The sequence below is a fragment of the Nicotiana tabacum genome, chromosome 22 (genome assembly GCF_000715075.1).
Source record: "Nicotiana tabacum cultivar K326 chromosome 22, ASM71507v2, whole genome shotgun sequence".
Taxonomy (NCBI): domain Eukaryota; kingdom Viridiplantae; phylum Streptophyta; class Magnoliopsida; order Solanales; family Solanaceae; genus Nicotiana; species Nicotiana tabacum.
The window spans coordinates 186,845,539-186,856,145 of NC_134101.1; positions in this window are offsets into that span (position 1 = coordinate 186,845,539).

A 10,607-nucleotide genomic window follows, 5' to 3' on the forward strand; every position below is an offset into this window, starting at 1 on the left:
TCAGGATTCTTCTTTGATGCATCATCTAGCCCATCAACAAAAGTGTGACCCAATACCTCATCAGTCTACAATGATGTGGGAAGTCTCTAAGTAGCTTTTTGTATCTTTCCCAAGCTTGACGAAGTGTCTCGCCATCCCGTTGTTTGAACCCAATAATCTGACTCCTCAATGACTTTGTCTTCTTAGTGGGGAAAAACTTGATTAAGAATTTCCTTGCTAGATCATCCCAAGTGTGGATTGAGTTCGCGGGCTCCTTTTGCAACCATTCCGTAGCTTCCCCCAACAGTGAAAAGGGAAATAGTGTCAGCCTGACATAGTCCTTGGAAACATTTGGATAATTGTAAGTATCCGTAATTTCTAAGAATTCTGAATGTGCCTCTGCAGGTCTTCATGAGATAGGCCCGCATATTGCCCTATGGACTGAATCAACTGCACCATGTACTGTTTGAGTTCAAAATTCCATGTGATATCAGGCTCCACAATAGCCTGAGTCATATTAGCAAGATTGGTCTTTGCGGCTTCAATCACCGCACACTTTTCATTACCTGCCATCTCTATTGGCTGTGGTTGAACTGTGATGACTAACTCTCCTTCTATTCTAGTTCTAGCTTTGATTTCCCTCTTCACTTTGTGAAGTGTTCGTTCAATTTCAGGATCAAAAGGAAGGAGATTGTTTGCGCTTCTACTCCTCCGCATTCAAGAGAAGAGCCTGCGTTAACACAAACAAGGCAAACTGAAAATTAAAACTTGAACATATAACTAATAAAAGCTTAAGTTAGTCAAGTTATTAATTTCTAAGTCCCCGGTAACGGCACCAAAAAATTTTTGTGACCAAAAATACTCACGCAAATACACGCGGTCGTCAAGTAATAGAATAATGCTTAGAGTATCATTCCCACGAAGACTTATAATTAACTTTTGACTAATTCAAACTCAATTAACTTATCAATTCAAGAGATTTCCCACAAAATATAGAAGTGACTAATTTACTACCTAAAATTATCAAGCAATGAATTAACAAGAAATCAACCAAAGCAAATAGCAATTTCGAATAACAATCAGTAAGAGAGAATATTCTAGGGTCACGGGTTAGCTAACAATCATGTTGCGTTCTTAGCTTAAAATGACTAATTGATTTATCTGGATTGTTGATTGACATGGTTGATATTACTCATAAGAATCTGTCGAGTCCTTACTCGCCTATTCAAGTTAACTTAATGCCTATATGTCTATGGAATTAAGATTAACAAGAATGCATTTACAATTCCTGTATTTCAACTAAGCAAGGCAATTAGGTATATGTCTATCCTAATTGCGAATCCGTTCCCCGATGCCTAGGTTCAAGAACTTGCACTATTTAATTCTATATGCAATCTAGAGTTCCCATTTTCGAGTTCAACTCTTGATTCGTAGATAGTATTTCACTGTTAGCTACTCAGCAAAATAATTAAAAATAGAATTAAATAAACAACCCAATATGATAAAATCAACTTTGTCAAGTTAAACTTCAAACATCAACATTCATGTTTCACCCATGACCCTAGAACAATAAGGTTTTTAGCCACTCATGTTCACACAATCATCGAAAATATTATTTTCAAACATAAAATAAATGAGTACTATAAAAGGGATGGAAGAGTTGATCAAATCCGTGCTCCCGAGTGTTTTGCCCTTTTGTTCTCCTCTTAAAATCACGTTTCCCCCTTCAAAATAGGTTTTGGTTGGCTTTTATATGAGTTGGGGGCATCTAGGGGTCAAAATACCTCAGTCCTAGTCGAAATAGGGCAACATCACACCTTAAGCATCCAGGGTAGCGTGGCGCACTGGCCTTGGCGCTCAAAAATTGAGTCTTCTGTAAAGTGCGCCACAGCCAGCACCCCACACTGACTGTGGCCCTCAAATTTCATTCTTTGTTTTTTTTTCCCAATTTCTCTCCAATTCGCGCCATTTTGTCCCAAATTGCATCTGAATGATTCCTATACATAGAATTACCACAATTTAGCACAAATCATCATATTATACATCTTAAATCATAGAAACATGAGCAGAATGTGAGGCGATATATATCAAAATATGCATACATTAAGCGGATTATCAGGAGATTATTGAGGTAGCTTCATTGCGTTTGCGGGCCTTGACTCTCCATTCCTTATCTTTGTCATATTTTCAGTTTGTGTCTTTTGACACGGTTGTAGACTGTATTTTCTGATCTAGACGCTCATGTACTCAGTGACACGCTGGTTTTGGGATGAATTATTTCACTTTGGAAATACCTTATGTTTCAAAGAGTTTTCTTTAATTGTTAAATGCTTCCGTTAATGTTTCCAAACTTCCTGTTGTTGGTGTTAAATTGTTGAGTTGAGGTTGGCCTAGTTCCACGATAGGCGCATCGCGATGACTATTTTGGATTGTGTCAAGTTGGTATCAGAGCCTAGGTTACATAGGTCTCACGAGTCATGAGTGAGATTAGTAGAGTCTCGCGGATCGGTATGGAGATGTTTGTACTTATCTTCGAGAGTCTGTAGAACTCTTAGGAAGTTTCACAATCTTGAATTCTTATCGTGCGAATATGTTGATACTAGTAATGAAATTTCTATTATTCTATTCTGTCATAGATAGTGAGGACACGTGATATTGGGCAGGACGGATAGCCATCAGTGCCACAAATCAGGGCCGTGGTAGAGCTAGAGGTGTAGACCGCACAATAGCCAGGGTAGCACCTGCAGATCCACTAGTTTCCCCAGTTCAGGTTCAGGTCCCACTTGTGGATTCACCAGCGGGACCATCTCAGGCACTAGATGTGCCCTTTGCGATCCCAGGTCTTCAGGAGACCTTAGCTCAGATTCTGACTGTGTGCACCAGTCTTGCTCAGGCGGTCTCTATTTCTACTGCAGCAGCCACTTCCCAGGCCACGATAGGTGTTCAGACTCCCACCACCCATACACCAGAGCTGGTGGTACAGGGACTCCAGACACCGTGGGTACCACCAGCCTAGCCGGTTGCACCTGCTCTGGATTATATGGTTCTAGTCATGTCGGATGATGAGCAGCGTCGATTAGAGAGGTTTGAGAGACTTCAGCCTCCAACTTTTAGTGGTACGGAGGGCGAGAATGCCCATGGTTTCTTGGATAATTGTCAGGGGATTCTCCGTACAACAGGTATTCTGGAGACCAGTGGGGTCTCGTTCACTACTTTTTAGTTCACTGGAGCTGCCTTCACTTGGTGGGAGGCTTATGAGATGCGTAGGCCGGTTGGCGCAGCGCAACTTACATTGTAAGAGTTTTATGTTCTCTTCTTAGAGAAGTATGTGCCGCGGTTTCGCAGAGATGAGCTGCATAGACAGTTCGAGCAGTTACATCAGGATGGTATGGCGGTGACATAGTACGAGATAGGATTTTCTGAGTTGGCCCGTCATGCTGTTTGGTTGGTTCCCACAAACAGGGAGAGGATCAGGAGGTTCGTTGATAGCCTCGCATACCATCTGCAAATACTTATGAATAGGAAGATGATGGCCGGTGCTACTTTTGAGGAGGTTGTTTACATTGCTCGGGAGTGTCACGACCCAAATCAATGGGTCGTGATGGGCACTCATTACCTTACTCAACCGAGTACCAATGTAACGTATCTTTCATATCATTCTATCATAGGTAAATGAACCAGAGTAAAGCATGGGGGAATACTAACTTATACATATGCCATACTGGCCTATAAGACCAAAATGATCACTCGTATACTGAACATAGGCCGACAAGGCCATACAATCTTCCATGTACACAACATATGTCTACAAGCCTCTAAGAGTACATAAATGTCACAAAGGTCAGGATAGGGCCCCTTCATACTAATCAATACATGTCCTAATCATACTTACCAAATAAGCAACTCTGGAGCAGATGGAGCATACCAACACCTTCCACTGAGCTGATAGCCTACTTGGAGGATTCTCGACCTGTCTATCAGCACATATGGGCATGAAACGCAACATCCCCAACAAAAAGACGTCAGTATGAATAGTGTATCGAGTATGTAAGGAACATAAATAAGTATATACAGACATGGAAGAAACATGCAGTAAATGACTCAACCTGTAAGTCTGGATAACTCTGTAAATCATGAAATACTTATAGTGTCATGCATACACGTATGAATGTCATGTCGTGCATAGGTATATGTGTTCATAACATCATCAAGCCTTTGAAGGCATCCCATCATATCATCTCGGTCATTGTGGCCAAAATCATCAACATATACCAGTTGATCAGCTGGCGGTATGTATATAACACTGTAACCTTTTCCCATAACCCAAATACATATAATATACATATATACAGATATATAACGACATCTGGTCATGGGTCAATGTATATGTAAAAATGAATGCAATGCATGGGAAGTGCATTAATAAAATCCCTCGGAATGTCATAAAACCAGTATATCTTTGAGTAACATCATGATGTAAAAGTTTTTTCAACTTACGTATTTTTGTAAGACCCATGAACACATGATATAATAATAGGCTACATACAGAATCAAGAACATAATATCTCTATTATTTCTATGAATAGAGTCATTTATGGAAGTTGTGCATTTGCTCGTTTCGTTTGTATCGTATGGATCATGCCAAAAGGAAAGAAGTGTGACGACCCGAACCGTCATCTCGTGAGTTACCATCCCGTTTCCCCCATTTCCTATTTCTTTATGCTTCATTATCAGTGTTGGGGTGTGAACGAGTTGATTTGGATTGGTTTTAGTAGGAAATGAGACACTTAGTCTCTTTAAGGAAGGTTTGTTTTGAAAAAGTCAACCGGACATTGACTTATATGTTAGAGGGCTCAGATTTGAATCTTGATAATTCGGTTAGCTTCGGGGGATTATTTATGACTTAGGAGCGCAATCGGAATGCATTTTGGAAGTCCGTGGAAGGATTTGGCTTGAATTGGCGAATTTAGTATTTTGGCGAATTCCGGTTGATAGGTGAGATTTTGATCCTAGAGTCGGAATGGAATTCCGAGAGTTTCTGTAGCTTCGGTAGGTGATTTGGGATATGTGTGCAAAATTTCATGTCATTCGGACGTGGTTTGTTCGGGTTTTTGATCGAAAGTGTATTTCGGAAGTTTTTAGAAAATTAGGCTTGAATTCGATGAGTTTTGGGTAATTTGATGTTTTTTGAGGTATTTTGATGATTGGAAGAGGTTTGAACAATGTTATGAATTATGTTGGCATGTTTGGTCGGGGTCCCATGAGGCTCGGATAAGTTTTGGAAGAGTTTTTGGAAGATTTTTGCCGTTTGAGCATAAGCATGTAATGATCCAAAGGTCCATTTTTAGTTCTAGAGATCTAAATTTTATTTCAAGATTTCCAAAATTTAAATAATGAATTATAGGAGTGATCTGGAAAGTTTGGTCTAATTTCATCAAGTCGCGATTGGGTTTTTGACACGAAACATGAGTTAATTGTTTAACGAGCTAAATGGATATCGCACTGAGCAAACGAGCTCCGAATTGAGTTTCGATTGAAGGACTATGTTCGTATCATTATTTGTGACTCATAGGAACAAGAATCATCGAATTCTGAGTTGGTATGATGGAGTTAGAGCCATTTTAGTAAAAAGAAAAGTGCTGCAATTTCTGGCTACTGCTATATTTTTTTAGCAGCGTGAATAGTAACCGCGCGCGTGAACAGTAACCGTGCGTGTGAATAGTACTTCCGAAAAGTTTTGGGCCGAATGTTTAAAGAGATTTCATCCGCGAGCTAAGTCATTTCTTTCACCATTTTTGAGCATTTTGAGAGCTACTTGGGAGCAATTGAAGAGGGACTCGAAGAGGATTGATTGGAGGTAAGTTTTATGAGTTAAAAACATGATTATATTGTAAAATCATTCTTGAAATTCATGAAAATATAGCCAAATTGTAAGAAATTAGGGCTTGAAATTGAAATTCTAAATTTGGGATTTGAGGGGCCATTTGTGGTTCGATTTGAGAGATTTTTGTATGTATAGACTCGTGGCGAGATAAGGAACCCGATGATGTAAAAATTTCTGAGTTTCGACACGAGGGCCCGAGGCTCGGGTTTTGTCAAATTTGTGAATTTTGATATTTTTCGAGTGTTTTCGATTGGGTATTATCCCTTTAGCATAATGCGACATATTCATTGTGATTTTGGGCAGATTCGTCGCACGAGGAGGCTAATTTGAGAAGCAAGGGCATAGCGAGCTAGACTTTAACCGTCTTGAGGTGAGTAATTGATGTAAATAATGTCCTGAGGGTTTGAAACCCCGGAATTTCACATCGTAACGCTATTTTGAGGTGACTTGCACGCCGGATAACGGGCGTGGGGTAGAGCACCGTTGGGGATTGTGACTTGGTCCGTCCCGAGATATATTTTACTACATTTTTTGTTGAGACGTATACTTTATTATTGTGAATTGGGCTTGTTTCCATGCTTGGGTCCTTGTGCCGACTTGTAGAACCCTTAGGGGATTTTTTTGACTGGTTTTCCTCACTTATTTTGTTAAAGAATTTATATCTTCAGTCATGTTTCCAATTGTAGGCTTCTTGTCAATTATTTGAATCCTTCAGGGATGATATTACTGCTTGCGCATATTTTGCATATCATTTGACCTCAGTCCAAGGTTTTAAATACTGTTTTGCAAACTCAGCCATCTTTCTAAGATTTGAAAACTTAAATGATATTTCGGGCTGAGAACTACTGTTTTACAAATGCCCAAGGGGCTTATGATGATTTCTGGACTGAGCATGGATCGGGCTGCGCGCCGCAGCAGTGTTATATTGATATTGAGGCCGAGAGCCTGGTTGATTACATTGATATTGAGGCCGAGAGCCTGGTTGATTACATTGATATTGAGGACGAGAGCCTGGGTGATTATACTGAGATTGATATGAGGCCGAGGGCCTAGATTTGATGCCACGAGATGGCTTGATATTGCGCTTGGGCTGTAGGAGCCCCTCCGGAGTCTGTACACACCCCAGTGAGCGCCGTCGACGATAAATAAAATGGATGGCTCGGGCTGCACGCCGTAGTGGGTGCTAGAGAGTACCATCATATGCATTGCATTGCACTCATGCATAGAGTGTACCATCATATGCATTGCATTGCACTCATGCATTTATTTTTATCTATTATACTTGTCTCAGTATTTGGAACTCTGATTTAATTGACTTGTTGCTTCACTATTTGTTGTTCTAAACTGCCAGTTATAGTTTACTTTGTATTTTTCCACGATTTCTTATTCTCAGCCTTTATTTATGTTTATTACTCACTGGGTCAGAGTACTCACATTACTCCCTGCACCTTGCGTGCAGATCCAGGTACACCACAGGATGAGTGAGGATTTGTTTAGCTGAGCAGCAGTATCCAGGAGTATTGAGGTAGTTGCATGGTGTTCGCAGCCTTGATCTCTCCCCTATATCTCTATCTTTTATTCCGCATTTTTCCTAGACAGACTTGTAATAGGTGGATATTCTGTATTAGAGGCTCATATTCGTGACACCGGATTCTATTGGGCTATGGTATGGTGTTTTAGTTGAATTTCCGCAGATTTTTATTATTAATTATACACTTGAAAGTGATGACGTAGTAAATTCTCTGTGATATTTATCTATAATCTGAATAAGAATTTGGGATAATGTTGTTGAATGGTCGGGCTTGCCTAGCAGTGTGTTGGGCACCATTATGACCGGGGTTGGGGTCGTGACAAGAAGGGATAGCTTTAACATATCTGAGTCAATTCTCTTGGCAATCCCTCTAGCACACGTTAATTGCGATGAAACACGTAATAGTGAGATTGAAATTGGGAACAATCCATATGATATTCTTGAAAGACTGCACCGTACTCCCTTATAAGTGCCAAATCTCACGTTCTGATATATGACTCTCACATTCTTAAGAATGGATATGACCCTCACATTTTTAAGACTTACATATTAAATGGATATGTTATTTATTTTCTCAAGAATGGATATGACTCCCACGTTTTCAAGACTTACATATTAAATGGATAGGTGACTCACCTTCTTAAGAGTTCCAAATCTAACATTTCGAATCTTGCCAAATATAGTGACTTAAGAGTCAAAATTCTTGGGGTGGCTTGCTGCCTCGTGGGGGAAGGTTTAATCATAACCAATTCTTTAATAATCACCCAATAATTCCTTAATTAACTGGGTAATCTCCCATTATCCAATAATTAATCAATTATTCATATAATTAAGAATTACCTCAACTTACATAAAATATTACTCACTTTTACATACCTTATACACCTTACTATCATGTGGTACCTTATATGGTACTAGTCCATAAATATCGGGTATTTTAGATCGGGCCATATTTTTGTCCCAAAATATCAAACTTTGACGAAATTCATTTTCTTCAATTTTCTTACCCTATCACCTTCACGAATTTACTCATCACTTATTTGAAATAGCATAATGCTTATAATCTCAAAATAATCTCACTTCCTGAACTTATGTCGATTAACTTACGATGAAACTTCAACGTACGAAAATGCGGGATGTAACATCTCATTTCCAAGATTTCATCAATTTAATTATGGTGTACTTTTATGTGCAAAAACATGGGGTGTAACATGGAGATAGAGTCGATCTGCAGCCTGGAGCGGGTTGAGAGGGATGCAAAGAGGTCTCGTGGTTCAGGTAGATTTGGTGGTGTTTCTTCTGGGGGTCAGTTTCATCACGACATAGGTCTTCCTTACAGGCATGCTCAGACGGCCCGCTCAGTTCACCGTGGTGCAACATCTAGCCATGGTTCTCAGTCGGGCAACTCATCTCTCAGTGCCTTTCCATCTCAGAGATCGTCTCATGCACCATTAGCTCAGGGTTCATCTATGTCAGGGCCTTCTAGCGGGTATCACTATGCTCGGGGCTCCCTTCAGTCCCCACCACCATTTGAAGGGAGTGGTTTTTTGAGTGTGGATATTTGGGACATATCAAGAGTCACTGTCCTCGACTTACAGGAGGTTTATCTCAGTAAAAGAGTCAGCATTCGACTTCAGAACCAGTTGCTTCACCACTCGCCCAACCAGCTTAGGGTGGAGGTCAGTTAGCTAGGGGTCGCCTTAGAGGGGGAGGCCGATCAGGTGGTAGTCATGCCCGTTTCTATGCATTTCCTGCCAAACCATATTCCAGTGCTTCAGACACAGTGATCACATGTGTTATATCTGTATGTCATCGAGATACTTTTGTGTTATTTGACCTGGTTCCACTTATTCATATGTATCATTGTATTTTACCCATTATTTGGACATGCCCTGTGAGTCTCTAGTTTCTTCTGTCTGTGTATCTATGCCGGTGGTTGGCACTATTATTTTGGATCGTGTATACCGATCATGTGTAGTAACTATTTGGGGATTAGAGACTAGAGTTGATCTGTTACTACTTAGTATGGTTGACTTTGATGTGATATTAGGCATGGATTGGTTGTCTCCATGTCATGCTATTCTGGATTATCACGCTAAGACGTTGACATTGGCTATGTTGTGGTTGCCACAGATTAAGTGGCAAGGTTCATTGGACTATGTTTCCAGTAGAGTGATTTCATTCTTGAAGGCCCAGCGGATGGTCGGGAAGGGTTGTCTTTCTTATTTGGCCTTTGTGAGGGATGTCAGTGCAGAGACTCCTACTATTGATTCAGTTCCATTGGTGCGATATTTTTCGGATGTGTTTCCTACAAACCTGTCGGGCATGCCGCCGGACAAGGATATTGACTTCGGCATTTATTTGGTGCCGGGCACTCAGCCCATTTCTATTCCATCGTATCGTACGACACCGACGGAGTTAAAGGAATTAAAGGAGCAGCTTCAGGAACTCCTTGATAAGGGGTTTATTCGGCCTAGTGTGTCATCTTGGGGTGCACCAGTTCTATTTGTGAAGAAGAAGGATGGCACTATGAGAATGTGCATTGATTACAGGCAATTGAACAAAGTCACAATCAAGAACAAGTATTACTTGCCTCGTATTGATGATTTATTTGACCAGCTTCAGGGAGCGAGAGTGTTCTCCAAGATTAATTTGCGGTCAGGGTATCACCAGTTGAAGATAAGGGACTCGGACATTCGTAAGACAACTTTCAGGATCCGTTATAGCCATTATAAGTTCTTCGTGATATCTTTTGGGCTGACCAACGCCCCGATAACGTTCATGCATTTGATGAACAACGTGTTTCAGCCTAATATCGACTCATTTGTTGTTGTATTCATTGATGATATCATGGTGTACTCTCGTAGCCAAGATGAGCATGCCTAGAATTTGAGGGTTGTATTATAGCGGCTGAGGGAGGAGAAACTTTATGCCATGTTCTCGAAGTGTGAGTTTTTGTTCGTCTCATTAGCGTTCTTGGGACACGTGGTGTCTAGTGAGGGTATTTAAGTTGATCTAAAGAAGATAGAGGTGATTCAGAGTTGGCCCAGACCGTCCTCAGCCATAGAGATTTAGAGCTTTCTTGGTTTGGCTTCTCAATACCGTTGGTTTGTTTAGGGTTTCTTGTCTATTTCATCGCACTTGACCAAATTGACCCAAAAGGGTGCTCCTTTCAAGTGGTCAAATGAGTGTGAGGCAAGCTTTCAGAAGCTC